This window comes from Diachasma alloeum, unplaced genomic scaffold (assembly GCF_001412515.2).
Source record: "Diachasma alloeum isolate Michigan unplaced genomic scaffold, Dall2.0 Dall_scaffold_00208, whole genome shotgun sequence".
Lineage (NCBI taxonomy): Eukaryota > Metazoa > Arthropoda > Insecta > Hymenoptera > Braconidae > Diachasma > Diachasma alloeum.
The window spans coordinates 463,825-480,602 of record NW_021680373.1 but is presented as its reverse complement, the minus strand read 5'-3'; positions in this window follow the sequence as shown (position 1 = coordinate 480,602).

The window sequence follows — 16,778 nt, the reverse complement described above, 5'->3', positions numbered from 1 at the left end:
AAAAATAAGTGCCTGAATTTGGATAGTTTTCAGTATTTTCATTATGAAAATTAGATTGTCTTTGAATATTTGAGGAATTAACTGATTTGTCAATAATAAAATCTGTTGACTTTTTTTATTATCGTGTATTAATGCTTTTATCTATCCAATTAAGACATTTTGATTGGAATAAATATGAATTTGTTAATTTCCAACAACACATTTAGAAAAAAATTGAAATTTCACGGATAGTTGACGAGTAATTTTCAGGAGAGCGACATTGAATTCGATTTAAGGGAAAAATCCATGAAATTCCGGATTTTCCTGAGAATTGAATGGAATTCCAAATTTTAGAGCAGCAGGGAGACGAGAATTCCTCGACTCTCTTGACATTTCAATCAAAACATGAATATTCAGTACCCAATTATGCTTAATTTCCAATTAATTAAAATTTCATGGAATAATTCAACTAAAATTTCAAATTTTTAATAACAAATTATATTAAATTTCGGTGAAACTGTACCGTGATAAAAATTCCCAATAAATTTGCCGGAAATTCCAGCCTAAAACAGTAACCAGAGAAAGGTCCTGCTGAACCAAATAGGAAAATTTCGAACGATCAGTTTTATCTGATGCAAACGCGGTATTTTCTCCATGAATCGGAAATTCCTGATTTAAGATGTTTTCGCCTCCGTAGTGAATCGCCCCTAAAATCCCCAGTGTTATTTACAATGTTAATTACCCTGTCCCACGTCAAACACAAATTTATGGTAAATACCGAGATGTTATCGGGTCGAACGGGTGCGCGCTCCGACATTACAGGTACCGCAACGATGCCGAGATTCCGAGGGATGACGAGACGCGGGAGTAAATAAAACCCCGGATTGTCACCATTCCCACGTCAACCCACCGCCAAATGACACTCGATATCGATCTCACGTCGACTTATATCCAAAATTTCACGCCAAATCCACCGTGACGGTGTGTTAGGCGCCACGATGGTCATTTTTATGACGTGAGTTTGAGGAAAAAAACGAAACGTCCAAAATTATTTCTTCAATTGCTATCATCGGCTCCGAGGTTTATGGCCAATAATTCGCACGACATGTGGGCACAAAAACGAAGGATTTCTTTTTTATTTAGGGAGTTAAATGAGTCTAAATGAACGTCACGCTGGTTATTCCAGGGATTATTTTCTCCTTTTTTAGACCGGCGAGTATTTATTTCGAAATGTGAAGAATTCCCTTTAGCGTGCTGGAACATGCCTTGGGCGTTCAATAATAAAAATATGAATTTTATCACTTTTTTATGGGGAAAATGGAAAGTACATTGTTGGTATCATGAGGCAACGCCCACTGCAAAAAAATTATTTAAAAAATGAGAATATTCTTTGAGATTGAGAATTGGACATAATTTAATTAATGGAGATGATGAGTTTGACACAAAATTGAAAATAACAACCGTTTTGCAACAATAGTTTTCCAGACGAAAAAAAATTCCCGGTCCACTGGTTGAAAATTTTTATCACGTCATCACTTCTTTGAATTTTCAATTAATTTATATTTTATTTTATTATTTCAATTATCCCATGCGATTTAACAGAAATCAGAAAAATCCCAGTAAATACATTCCTTAATTTTCATAATGAAATCTGAAATTTCGTATTTTTTTCCCCTAAATCGAATTTAATAAATTCAATCGAATTGTCCTCAAAATTACTAGACAACTGTGAAACTTTAATTTTTCTAATTCATAAATTTTTATCCTCCATCCCGTCAAATTTTTTATTTCAATCCACCTACTCTGTTAGAAATTTCTTGAAATTTCAGTCGCAGCGTCATCTGAATTTTCGACGTTATGAGGTTATATTCAATTTTAAATGAAAGCGAAATGAAAATTGTGTATTTCATCAAATACAATTCAATTTGCAATAAATTCAGAATTCAGAAAAGTTGTGGCGTGAATTTTCAGAAATTTTCGAGGTTTTTCAGTGCTGTATGGACCTGAAAATCAAGGATTACCTGAATATTCAAGAAATTAGCTGTTTCATCAATGAATCAATATCCAGAAATTTCATGTAACTGTATCGTTGTTAAAAATTTCAAGCATTTCCACTTGAAATTTCAAGAGTAATTTTCTAATGGATTCCAAGGAGCGAATGAATGCACACGGAATAACAGAGTTATGTCCAGAAGACAGCAATAAAATACCAGAAGGCGTCCCTTATTTGCCGAGGGGGGGAGGGTGGAAGGAAGGCAAGAGAAAAGACGGAAAAAAGTAAAAGAAAAACCCGGTAAAGGTGTTCACCATAGATTCTACCTTAAGCAGGGGAAAATAGAGGTGAGTTTATGGTACCAGTCGTATGCCGCATGTGTTGTCCAGATACTGAAAATGCCCCCGAGGGATAAATGGGATTTACGTGCAATTTCGTTAGTGTCCCCTTCTTAAGGGCAAACACTAAAGGTGTCTGCAGAGCCATGAGGTAAATATGCTCGCCATATGGAGTTTATCCACTAGTTTTGACGTGTGTTTTAAACACTCGCAGTGTGACCTTGCCTCGACAGCGTGTCGGAAGTCTTGGGAACGTCAAAACACATTTTTAGGATTTTTTTTTTGGGTTTCTTTGTTCTTGGGGAATGAGAGGAGATTTGATTTTAGTGGATGAGTGAAAGGCGCTCGCGTCAGTTTTATTACTTCGGGTGACTCGTTTGGCATTCGAAGGCAAAATGCCGCGTTCGTCCCTTTATGGATGAATTTTAATCCTCGAGGGGAAGCGGTCAAGCACGCACCACACGTTCCAATTCTCCACTCGGTGTGACGAATTTTTATTCTTGAATTTTTAATTCTGGATTATTATTTGATGTCTTGGAAAAATTCTAGGGGGAGGGATTTTTAGGCAAGTTCGTCGATTTTTAAAGAAAGCAGACGATTCGCGAAGACCGAACAAGTTGAGTAACAGTGAGGCGAATTCGATTTTAAGTATTTGTCATCATATTGTTGGAGACGAATAGTGAATTCTTCTCCATTGGCCCGAACAAATCTACTGAACGCGAGAATAATTTGTGCCGAAACTGTATGTTCCACATGGAAATATTTAATGGGGTGGATTTAACAGATTTATTTGAGGAAATTAACCAACTTGATGGAAAGAAATTTAATATCTTTCACAAAAAGTAAATTTTTGTCGCTATCATCGGAAATATCTCTGCACTGTTAGAAAATTATTGCTGAAATTTCAAGTGAACAAGTTTGAAATTTTTAACAACAACGAAGTTACGTGAAATTTTTTTATATTTCTTCACTCGAATCAGTCAATTTCTTAAAAAATATTGAAAATTGGGAAAATTCAAGCAAAAACTTTTCTGAATTCTCAATCTATTGAAAATTCAATTGCACTTGATGTTAAATTTTTACAATGAGTTCGAAAATTCACGCTTTCATTGAAACATCAATGATGGCTGAACATAAAAACCTCAATTTTCTCGAAATTAAATTCAAACTCACAAAATTGAGAATTCAGATGAAGAAATTTCAGACGGGACTGAAAATTCAGGGAATTCAGGGGGAGGGATAATTATGGGGGTTTAATTGTCGACTGAGCTTTGTATTTGACTCAATGAGCGTTGGTCTTTATCTCCGATCACATGTTAATAAAAAGTGTTGCCACCTGCTACTTGAATTTTTCACACACTTGCCGCGAACAATGGTGGACGAAAATTGAAAAGAAATGGAGGGAATGGATGAAGGGGTCGTGGAATAATCGATACGATGTCACCTGTTGGTCCCCGATTCCGATACAACGGCAATTCCCACAAATAATTTTTCATCCCCTCGGGTTTTCAACCCCTCGGCGACTATTGTATTACAGAAAATCGCACGAAACAGGTTTAATCGGGTGGTTAAAACACGCGAGGCACCAGTTTTTCTGGGTTTGATTGGGGTAATAATGGCCAGCGATTTCCGGTGACATTCCGCTGTTTATTGTATTTTTTTATGCGATGTGAAGCAAAATCATAAATTGAATTAGTCTGTTTCGATAGGGATTAATTCCATAAATATTTAATGATAGGGAAAAATTGTAAATATATTTGAATTCATTCCGGAGCAAAAAATGTGTTATTGAGAATTGAAACAGATAATTTGGTTTTGTTTGATTCAAGAATTTCTTTTTATTAAATAAATCGGTGGATAACAAAACAATTAATATTAAATTAATAGCAAACACTCGGATTTCTTTTCCACTAATTAATTTAATTATTATCAGCTTCACTATTAACGATTATGCATGCACCTTCTGTGTACCCTATTCTCCACGATAAATCAGCGATTACTAGCAATTAGTGGCCGTGAAATGAAGCGCATCCGATGCGGCTGATATTGCCCTCCTAACCCCGACATTTTATTCATTCAAATTCCCGCAATAAACGTTTTGGAAATGAGATAAATAATTTTGTCTCGTCTAAAAACTCTAATCCCCAAGTCGACACTGACTGATTTATACCTGTGACACGTATGCCGCGTTCCCGAGTCGGTGAAAAAAACGCGGGAACGAAGAATAAAAAGCCCCTAAAAATAATAAAAATGCAGTATTCAACGGTAAATCATCCTGGCTTTTGCACACAGCCGCACTATGGATGTTGGAGAGAGGGCATCATCGCACTTTTAGAGTCCATCCAGCGCTCCAGAGTGGAGACGGACAGACGGGGCCACCTTGTCGTTAAACGACGCGCACAAACCACTGACTCGGAGAGGGACCTGTATATGTACCAATGGGCTCGGGGGATGGGGGGGGGGGGGGGGNGATAAATAATTTTGTCTCGTCTAAAAACTCTAATCCCCAAGTCGACACTGACTGATTTATACCTGTGACACGTATGCCGCGTTCCCGAGTCGGTGAAAAAAACGCGGGAACGAAGAATAAAAAGCCCCTAAAAATAATAAAAATGCAGTATTCAACGGTAAATCATCCTGGCTTTTGCACACAGCCGCACTATGGATGTTGGAGAGAGGGCATCATCGCACTTTTAGAGTCCATCCAGCGCTCCAGAGTGGAGACGGACAGACGGGGCCACCTTGTCGTTAAACGACGCGCACAAACCACTGACTCGGAGAGGGACCTGTATATGTACCAATGGGCTCGGGGGATGGGGGGGTCTGGTTAATTTTTATTGAGCATAAATTTGCCAAAATATTCGACCACGACGTCAAATGGCCCGTAACTCCGCTCCAGCTCCCTCTGTCCAATTCTTTTTGCAAAATATTTTTTTCCAGACTCTTTCACTTTAACATTTCCCCATGCCTCGATCTACTGAACTTCACAGTACGTTCAGAGTTCGAGGAGTAGCTTATTGGAATTGAATAAACATTATTTGAATGGAAATGAGTGATTAGAATTTTAAATCAATTTTATTTGAGCTTTTATTCGGGTAAATTAATGGGCTTTAATTTGAAAAAATGGTTTGGTTATTAAATGAATTGATCAATTATTCACTTCATGTGATTCAGATATTTTCATCCATTAATTTTGCACAAAATTCAACATTAACATTAATTTTCAACTAAATATTATTGCAATGAATAAGAAAATGTCAAATGAAGAGTTTTATTCGATTAGATCAGTTCTCTGCATATTTTATTCATATTTGTAGTTTAACTTAATTTTTTAAATGCCAGAAGAATTACTATTGCAATAATTAACGCGATTTTAAAAAAGATATCGATGATTTTGACAAAAATGAAAATAATAAAAAAATTCTTCTGCGAAATTTCAGTGTCATTTAAAAATTATTGGCTAACATGATCTTGTAATGCGTAAATTGTTTAAAAAATTCCCTCCCCTCCATGAAAAAATTTTTAAAAATCCTAAAAATAGAGTATTTTATTTTCAATAAAAAAAAGCATTCAATTAAAAATAATAAAATACTCTTCAGCAAACTTTCAGTTTTACATCTAAAATTTACGACTAAGATGTGTTGTTCTAACGTGCGAGACGTTTAAAAAATTCCGCCCAGTAAAAAAAAAGCAACAAAATAATAAAAAAAATGTACAATCCCTTCTGCACATAATAAAAATTGATGGCGAGTGTCCGTTTGAGTTATATATTTTTTCCACCCATCATATAAGGTGGTAAAATATTAAAATCAATAAGCATAAAAATTAACAAACGCACAGCCACGTAACACCTATAATTTTAGACCCCGAAAACGGAGTCATATATTCCCTTGTAACGATACTAACAAAACTTTAGCTCCGCATCGTTCGTTAATATCAACATTATTACCATCATTGGGTACGTCCCACTTAACGGCCCTCACGACGCCATTATGGGTGGCCACCACTGTAATTTGACAGCAGTATAAAGGGAATATAGAATAGCGCATGCGCGGCAACGGGTGCCCCCTTCGGTGTTGTTCGATGGTTAAACCCGTGTGCATTTATATTATACCACTGGGGATATTTATGCTTACGATTTCTCGGCCGAAACCATGCCATAACGCGATGCTGCGGTATTTTCTTTAAGGGCTAGCTAAAAAATTATGAAGGGGAGAGGAGGGGGAGACGAGTTTACCATCAAATTATACGAGTAAAATGGCCTGATTTATGTCGCTCTTGGTTAATGATAATAACAAAAGGCGCGTACTCAAAAATCTCGGGAATTCTGGGGCTAAAACATTGCGGGTAGAACGTTCACCTCGTGTATTTATGGGTTTTTTGTATATCGATGGGGAGAGGATTCGAAAACGCGTAATGGCGATTTTATTGGAGGTTGAACTGAATTTTTATTCACATCGAAACCATTGTTCAGGGAATGGTATTTTTTGGGGTGAAAATTGGCGGTTTTGTTGATTTTTTACAGCAAATTGGGAATTGTCGGGGGAGTGTTCCACCGAGATTTTAATAATGTGTGACTTGATAATTTGAAATTTGATGATAAATCAATGGAAACTGTGAATTTAATTATTTCCTGAAAATTCAATTATTTTCTGAACTGAAGTGGAACTGAAATTTACAGTTCTCTTCCATTTTTCCCCGAAATTCTGAATTTTCAATGACGAAATTCCTTGAAATTTCAGTGGTAATTAAATTCGATAAAAATTTCCAAAAACTGTACTGGAAATTTCAGACAAAATTTTTAACAGCCTATGGCTTTGTCATTACTTTATTTTGCTCAACATAATGTACAGTGCTCGGAGAGACAAATTCAATAAAAATTACCCGAAAAAAACGTAAAAATTACGTTTCGAAACGTAATCCGCGAGCGAAGTAAAATTTAAAAAGAAGTGTGAGTCGGAACTTAAGTTGTACGAATCGCCACGTAAATTCTACGATTTGTTCCGTAAAAATTAATCAGCCGTCTGATGACTCACCGCTGTGGGGACAACAAGTCGTTCCGTAATTTTTCCCCAACGATTGAGAAATTTTACGGAACGGAACGTAGAACTAACTCACCAGCTTCATAAAAATTGTTGAACGTTCAACAATTTTTTATTTTGGAGGCATAATAAATCGGCAAGCAAGTGATGAACCTGAAAATTCACTGAACGTTTCAGATTTCTTCTCTTCCATTCCTATAAAAATTGCCGGAAAACGATTCCCCACTGCGGATTACGTGAATTGTTCTGTAATTGTTACTGAATATTTCTCTGCGTGTGAATAAATTCCAAACAGTCAATCAATCAAAAACCAACCGATTCCCCTCAAATTAAGAGCAAGCCCTGACCACCGAGGGAGGCAACGTCGAAAGATATCGCCACGAGTATCGTTTATACATCCGGCACACTATTTTATCGTCGAGTTATATCGTAAGATCGGGCATGGTGTATAAAAGACGATGAAAAAAGCATAAAAAAGCATTGGGGAGGGGAAAGGTGCCTCGCGGGGGCTGCGATCCACATCGGTAGTGATCTAACGATCTCTCGTATAAAACCCCCATGCTGGATCGCGCGGGGTCGTGATCGGCCTTTGGGCAGAAAAGTCCAATTGCCCAAGCAATATGAGACATCATGAGCTACGCTTATTATTCCCCGCGTATTTTTTCTCTCCTCGCTCTCCGCCAGCTTTCATCCCGTCTGCAAATGAAATGCGTAAAATGCGGATTTTTTATTCCTTTTTCAGCTGCACATTGATTGAGGGGAAAATGAGCTATCCCTCGAGGGACAATTAGCCTGTACATACACTTGTGCATCATTCATTTTTCGATACATGGGAGGGGTAAGGATGCTGGTACTCGCGAGATGGACGGGGATTCATCGATGGTTACAAATGACACTCATCAATATAGAAATTAGCATTCGGGATGGGTGGATTTCTACATGGGTGGGTTCTCTACCCTTTTACCGGGTATGTAGTTACTTGGAGTACTTCCGCACACGTGTAATTTACATTCCGTCATTCATCAATATCTCAATCACAAGATGCTGGCGGAAATTATGTTGTTTTGTGGATTTTGCAATTGAAAAGTTAATTTTCTGTATTTTTTGTCATTGAATTTACGGTTTAATAGCGAAGACGTTGGTGAAGTTCACGGCGATTGATGCATGTAATTTTATTATTAGTGAAAGTACATGGGAAAAAATTTATTCACAATTTGACTTTTTTATTTGCAAAATTAGTTTATAGAAAAATAAATGTCACGGTATGCGATGGAAAAATTAATTTTTAATGCTTTCTGTCATTGGATTTACGGTTTAATTACGGAAAAATTGTTGAATTCATCTTTCACTGTGATCGACGAATATAATTTTATTATTAGTGAAATTATATTGGGAGGAAAAGGGCAAATGTACAATCTTACTTTTTTTATTCCGCAAAGTTTATCTTTGCGGATCTCTGTGAAAATTCTGGTGAATTACGCAACTCAAAATAAATGTCACAGTATTTTTATTCAATTTTCAACGTATTATGAATTGTTATCTGTATTGTTTCGTGAATTTTGAAATGGAAAAATCCATTTCCAACATTTCCATTCTGTAGATTCGCAATAGATTAATGGAAAAATTGGTGGAACTGAAATTGACTAGGATTTTATTCTCAGCGAATTTTTTTTTCATTCAGTGTGCGGTGAGATATCGGAAAAAATTATTCCGCGAGGAGTGATCAGGGCGTTTGTTTCGTAAACCGAGAATCCCCGGTGTATGAATGCTCATTCCTACTGGCATAGATGCGCTTCATGGCCATTTCACTAACGAGTGCGCATACAAAATCAACAACACGATTTGTAGGCGTCGTGCTGCTGCGCCTACACGACGAAACGGGAATTCACCACGATGGAGACCCAGTTTCTCACGGACTCATATCATCCCAGTTTTTTTTTAATAGCGAAGGTATTTGGGTATCGATGAGGTGCACGGAAATTATTTTACATGCCGAGAATTTTTTTCCTCTTCGTTCTTCGTTTTGAATACATTTTTAATGCAACTGTAAATGGAACAATTATTAGTTCTTTTTCTAGAGGCTATTGGGGCAAAATGGGTCATCTTTTTTGTTACGTCTTGATGGAGAAACAATTTTTTCATTCAAACAAAAAATATTATTTTGCAAAAATGACTTTTTTTTAAAACATTTTCTCTTTATGAATAATTAATAGTAATAATTAATAGAAATTGATTAGAAATAATTAATAGAAATCCAGACGAATTTTTGGTGATTTTCCAATCACTTTGTCAATTTTGTTTCAATAATAAACTATCGTTTTTTTATTCAAGCAGGATTTGAATAAAAGCTCAGATGCGAACTAAAAATGTTGAAAAATATTTCACGCGAAAAATAATCGCCCGAGTACTTGGTTCTCTTTAATTGTGCACATTTTCCCCCGTGGAGGATGCGTAAAAATAATATCCCCCCTTCACCGAATGACACGCCAAAAATTTAAGACATCCACCAGTCCCCCAAACCGCGTATAAAGAATAATTCGTTAAGAATTTAATGCCAGAGTGTACAAAAGAAGGTGGAGGGAATATTTGCCCGGGAGGTGCAAAACAATTCATTACCACGATGACCGTGCGCGACCTCTGGAGCCGCTCATTACCGTCCTCTGGTAACTTTGATTATCCCACAGAGGGAAGCTCGCGCCCGCAGGGAAGACCCTCTTTTATCCGGAAACACATGTGTGCGCAGTGAAAAATAAAAAATTACCTCTGCGGTGGTCACGGCTGCAGCGAGAGGAGAGAAAAAAGAAGTAAATAAAGTGGAGAGGAGAGAATTCACCGCAGAACCGAGAGAAACGAGGAGAGATAAATAAAATGATGAATAATTATTGAATATTTTTTTTCAATTGGGCATTATCGTAAATACCTGATCGTTTCGTTATCGATTCGCCGAAAGAAAGAGTCACGAGGGCGAAGGTGGTTTTATGGGGACCTTTTTTCATTATTACCTTTTTTTTTCACTGCTCGCTCTCTTTGATTTCCCTCCGATGAGACGAAAAGACCGGCCGCGCGTGCGCAAAAGCCATACTGATAACGGTACTGGCTGTTAAACGCCACGTGCGTTATATTCCGTCAAATGAAAACTTCATGACCCCTTCGGGGGCTTCCAATGCTGTTTTTACTTCCTCAAAAGAATGTTCGGAGCTTTCTTTTTTCTTTGATAAAACGGTGAAGCAGGAGGAAGTGCAGATATGCACGGAAATTTTTGCTTAAGTCTGTCAACTTTTAATCATTGATTTACTGAACTGTAGGAAAATTATTTCAGAATTTTTTTTTATTAAATTTCTCAGACTTAAGGAAAAAAATTGGAATTTTTAACACCTCATTCGCCTGAAATTTTCATGTAGTTTGTTACTGAAACATTTATTGAATACTGGAGTATTCAATGAAATTGCCATTTCGAGGTCCACGTGACAATGAAAATTATTGAAAATTTAAAAAATGAGACAATCAATTTTTTTTATGTTTAAGAATTCAATTTTTTGAGAAGTTCATCTCCCGAATCCCTCCCTCACTCAATCCGACTTATATAACATTACAATTGCTAATTCCCGTGTTATCCTGAGCCCAAGCAATGGCGCAGTAAAATTCGACGGTCATAAAACAGATGAAGGAAGGAGAATGAGGAAGAAATGAGGAGGAAAAAGAGCCAAAAAAATCCCCAACACTGGCCGAATGTGAGAGAGATTGTGGGTCAAGTTAATATGCCGCATTGTGATTTTTAATATCGTCCCGCGGTGTCTGTATGTCCTCCCTGTCTCCAGTCCCTCCTCCCCTCGGCCCTTTTATTTTTCCTCTCCACGTGCCGTCGGGCTACGCTTACCTCCTTCTTTTATCCTCCTACGCCTGGAGAAAAATCGAGTGGAAAAAAAAATGTGCACAGGAGAATTCAAGTACCGGTGGAGCAACCCACGGGGGAATCGAGAAGACCGATCGTTGTCAGTTGGTATGAAAAAATCGTAAGAGATTTTTATGAGTAATGAAATGACTTCCAAATGAAATTACTGATAAATGCATGAGAAATCGATTTTTCGATGAATTTCAACCGATAAGATTGTTATCAAATATTTTTAATCTTAATTTATGGGAGACGTGGGATGATTAGAAGTGGGAATGACCACGGCTGAGTGGCTCAACTATAACCTCTGATGCGGATGGGCTAGAGGTGGCTTATTAGAACGATCCGGTTGCATAACCGGGGGCGCCGGATCGTGGCACATCGTCCACGAGCTTCGACGAGGATGATAAAAAGCCGAGTCTACGCCCGCTGTGCACTCCTCCAACTCGCCAGAACTATTAACCACCGTTAGTCACCTTCGTACTATGCACCCGGGGCACAATGGACGCTTCACCCACGAGGTTGTATTAAAAAATTGTAAATGAGGGGCACAAATCATTGTGCGGTATTCCTGCAAATTATGCCGGTAATCGCGGGAAGGAGGCGCTATTTTGGATGAGAGTGCGAGCTTGACGAATTATGAGAGGACGTGTCCCAAGATTTTTTATTTCATAATTTTCATAATTGAAAATATTGTTTATGTTTCAAGGAGCTTCCGCTAATTTCCAAAAATAACTTCACTTTTTCATCGAACGATTCACGAAATTCAAGTCAAATCTTGGAATTCTTGTGAATATTATTTAAAAAATAAATTAATATTTTTCTCAAAATAGTTTTTTCGAAAAAAACCCTGAATCAATTGAAATAAAAACAATCCAATAAATTTCGCGAAATTTCTTTATGATAATATTTTTATCTACCACGGGATTAAAACAAGTGTTTCGGCTCAGTTCCGCACAAGACTATCCCATAAACGAGATAAACTCTTCAATCTCGTTATGTTATCAAACAAGAATTAATTTTTATCCCAAACGAAGAACAATTTAACATCAACAATGAATCATTAGCATTGTATGACACCGGTTGGGTCACTGTCTCACATACTTATCCGTATTAACCACAGTATGTAACCACGTTATATCGAGCAGCCATAAATTAACGTTGATCGCCATAACTCACGAATAGACAGGTTGGCGCGGCGTGGTGCGCCGACTCCAGCAGGCGCCTCAGTGAATTTATTCATTATTTTTATTCCCTACCATTTTTCGCACCCAGCCCCAACCACTCCACACCACCAACGTTAATGGGAACGTGCGTGGGCTGAATTAAACTCATTACGATATCCCGAATGAAGCGAATGAAAAAAAATAACCTTAAAATAATGCTCATTAAGAAAAATAAATAAGATTGAGTGTGGAGGAGAGAGTTAACGGATTACTCAGTCCGCTTATTTACTGTGAGTGATACATTGGGGGAGAGGGCGGGCACCCGAGAAAACGCGTAATTGTCGGCATTAACCCACTTGGGCGTCACCCGGGCACGCGCGACGAACCGAACAAGCTCACGCAGACGCGTAACTGCGCGCCAGATGTACAGGCCAATCACCGTAGACGCCAGCGTTTGCGCTGACGCTCAGCAACTCCTGGGACTCCCCGTATTTACTACCTCAACACTGTATGCTACGACTGCGTATACCATTCACATTAGTGTCTTGTGAATTAATCAAATGTAGAAATTATTTCGCAACTTTATTTTCATTACGAATAGACTCTTTCAGGTTTAAAAACTCCAGGATATTAATTTTTTTTTGACACGGAGTTAAAATTTTTGTCTGAATTTTCTGTGCCAAATGCCGGACATTTTTATCGTGTTCTAATTTCACTGGAATTTCCGGAAATTGTGTCATTGAAAATGCAGAATTTTGTGGAGAAATCTTTTATTGTATTTTGATCACTACTGAAGTAAAATGGGTTTTAAACTTTGGATTACAAATTATATTTGAAAAAATTGAGTTGAAATTGGGTAAATTAATTTTGATAATTGTCGAATGCAAAAATTTCTCGAATTCAATTCCAGTTAATTCTCATTCATCAAATTCCTGCCGATGGATCGTGACGATAAAAGCGTGTTGGGGGTATCATCTTAATTGCCCACACCAAAGTGAGGGTGCACAAGGGTACCGTTGACAAGGATCACCCAGTGGACCGATCACCGTGACTCGTCTTTAATTACAGGTATACATCAAACGAGAGAGCAGTCGATTCATTGCGAGGATACCGGGTGTGTCGTTTTATATATCTCATAGCACCACCTTTTGTGCACAGTGGCCTGCCGAGCGTATCGCCAGGGCTCTGTCTAGTTGTTGTTGCTTCCCCCCGTTGGAATTATACACCGCGAGTGTATAAACCTACAGTGTTGCGATAAGGACCACCGGCAGGCCCGGAGTTATGCGAACTATGCAATTTATTACGTCAGCTGGGGCTTGTATTTTTTACTCGGCAGGGGCATTGTTTCGGCGGTGTCCATTATTTTTTAATTAGTACGGGAATATTCATGTTTGAACGAAGTGGATGAATGACATTCATTAGAAACATGAGGATCAATTTTTTTCCCCTTTTTTTTAAAGCTTTTGCCTACGAATTGAAGACATTTTTAGTGCCTCAAATTGAGACATTAATTAAGACATTTGCGTTTCAGACATTCTTGATGATGTTTTATTTCGAATTTACACGGAAAAAATGTACTTGAAGTGAGTATAAAATATACTTGATTCAAGCATATTATTCTTGATTCGAGTATATTTTGGCCAAGGGTTTTTTTCCTTAGGATAATATTTAACACAGAGAAAAAATTTGTTCTGCCGAAAAATTATATGAGGCTCTGGCTTTATCAAGTGAATGTTATCGAGTAGTGTATATCTTTGTCGAATAAACACTTATAATTTCCACGGAACAAATGATAATTTCAAGAGAAAACTGCATTAATGACAAAACTGTAAATAATTTCGAGTAGACAATATTTTTTTTTTCGGAAAAAAATATTCTATCCTCGTCAATGTATTCTTTCTATGGTATAAATCTGACCTAATACGTCTTATAATTCCATGCCCATGTATACGTCCATGTCTTAATGGGATTAATATCTTGAATTGAGGCGTCTTAAAAATACTATTTTTACAATCAATTCAAGTACTATTTAGTGTGGGATATTTTATGAATTAAAAGTACAATGAGGTATATTATTTTTACCATTTTTCATCACTTCCGTAAAATTATTATAAATAATTATAGATGAAATAATTATAATATATTTCATTTTCCACGAAACCAAAGAACTGACTTGTCTCGCATGTTCGATTTTCAATGAATACAAAACGACAGAAGTGGCATTCCATTTTTCTCAGGTTTATCACTGGGAATGCATTTGATTGTCGCAGTTTTTTACCCCTCGTGGGATCAAAGGTTATCTAAACTCCATCATTAACCGTGGAATCGAGGTCCTGTTAATTTTACGGACCTGTGCCCGACAAAATTGTCGCGACGACTCAATTTCCTCGTGCATTTAAGATTTCGATTATACCAGACATCAGCAGTTGTGTATAAGATCGGAAAGCGGAGTTCACACGTGCAACACGAGAGAGTTTTGCATAGAGAGGGAGGAGGGGGGGACCACCTACGCGTTTCAAGTGCCTTGCCACACCTCGCATAATGACGCGCGTCAAATCGTCCCCACAGGTCCGTCCTCCTCCTCTTTGACGATGACCGGTGTTGATGATTTTTTTTTATTTCAGCTGGGACCCACGGAAACTTCGGGTCACAAATGAATTTAACAGTTAGACGATTGTTCTCGTTTTGGGTCCGGTCTGGGAATGTTTAAGGTGCTATTTTGGGAATGGAATGGGCGGATTCATTTTTTACAAATTAAATGGGTTTTATTTGAGTTTTGGACAAAACGGGTTGCGAATAAAGAAAATTTTTTTTTTCATTCGTTTCAGTGGTTTTTCGGAATGTATACGTTATTTTCAGGAATTGAATATTAATTTTTAGAAATCGACTGAGTTTTCAGAAATTTTTTACATCAACTGAAATGATCCTAAGTTTTTGGGATTCAATGACTCAGTATTATTTTCAGTTTTTCAATTGATAAAATCAATTAAATTCTGATGTATGAAAAAAGTGTGGAACAAAATTATGAGAGAAATCAGTCAGAATTAAATGAGAATTGAAGTAATAATAGACGTAATTCCCATTGACGACAGACTAGATGAATTATAATAATATGATTATTGATTATAATCATTACAATCATTAATCATGATTAAGTATTATTATTCATTAATTTAATTTTATCATGATTAATTATTAATTGTAATTAATCATCTTAATTTTAACTAATAATTATAATTAACCAAACGTATCACTGAATGTTTTCAAAAATCATTGATCCTCATTCTGCCATCAAGTTTTATCACTGCCCTCCCCAGCTCCCATTACCACACTTTCCTAACCCCACAATTTACACATATTAATCAGCGTCGAAATTAATTACGTTCCAGTGGGCAGCCCCCGCGGGTAGTTTCCACCCATGATAAATGCACGCGCATTTGTCCCACGTTTGCAGTTAAAAGATGTCGTTAGTAAAAAAAAGGAGACAAACTCTCGTAATAATAAAATCCTCGCGACGTGATTCGATGGAGTGATTTTACAGTTTTCAGTGCGTTCTCGGCGCGTGCCTTCTTTTATTCGACTCCCTCCCGACGATAAGCCGCTGACTGATGACTCGACGATGTTATCTAGAAACCATTGGGGTCCGTTTTAAGCGATCATTAAAGTGCGAAGATGCAGAATGTACATTTATGCACATGGGTAATTTTCGAAAAATTTTTTTTCAACACGCGAGTAAATTCGTTATGGCCAACAATTTAGATACAAAGTACAGGACTCGGAGCTTCACCTTGATTTACATTATCCCGATAGGTGGATTTAAATATGTTTACACTGAGGAATATTCGCACTTCATAAAATAGATTTATTGGATTTTTTTTCTTTTAAAATACTTTCATTAATTTTTTTAAATTTCAGTTTTCATTTTTTATTATTTTTTTTATCACAATATTTTAGGAAAAAGTTCTGTAAAACAGTCCAATTTTTACTGGAAATGGTATTAGCATTTTGGGATAAAGTTGAAGAGAAATTTCTCTCCAGTGGTCAAGAAATTCCATTAAATTTTTTTCCTCACAAGATAGATTTATGTTGGGATAATAGAGTAGAAACTCATTGGCGTTAAATTTAAGACAAGAAAATTATGGAAAATGGTAATCAATCTGTCGAATAGCTTCTCGGCTACTTTTGACAGGTGCAGTATGGGCCATGGGCCATCTGTTGTCCATACCTCTTGAAAGGATCCCCAAGAGAGACCCGCCAGGGGTAACAGGTTGTTATGCTCTTGTTTCATCGTCACAGTTGTGCCGACACCATACCTAATTAGCCCCATTCTTCATCTTCATTTTTCAATTTACGGCGAGATTCATAACA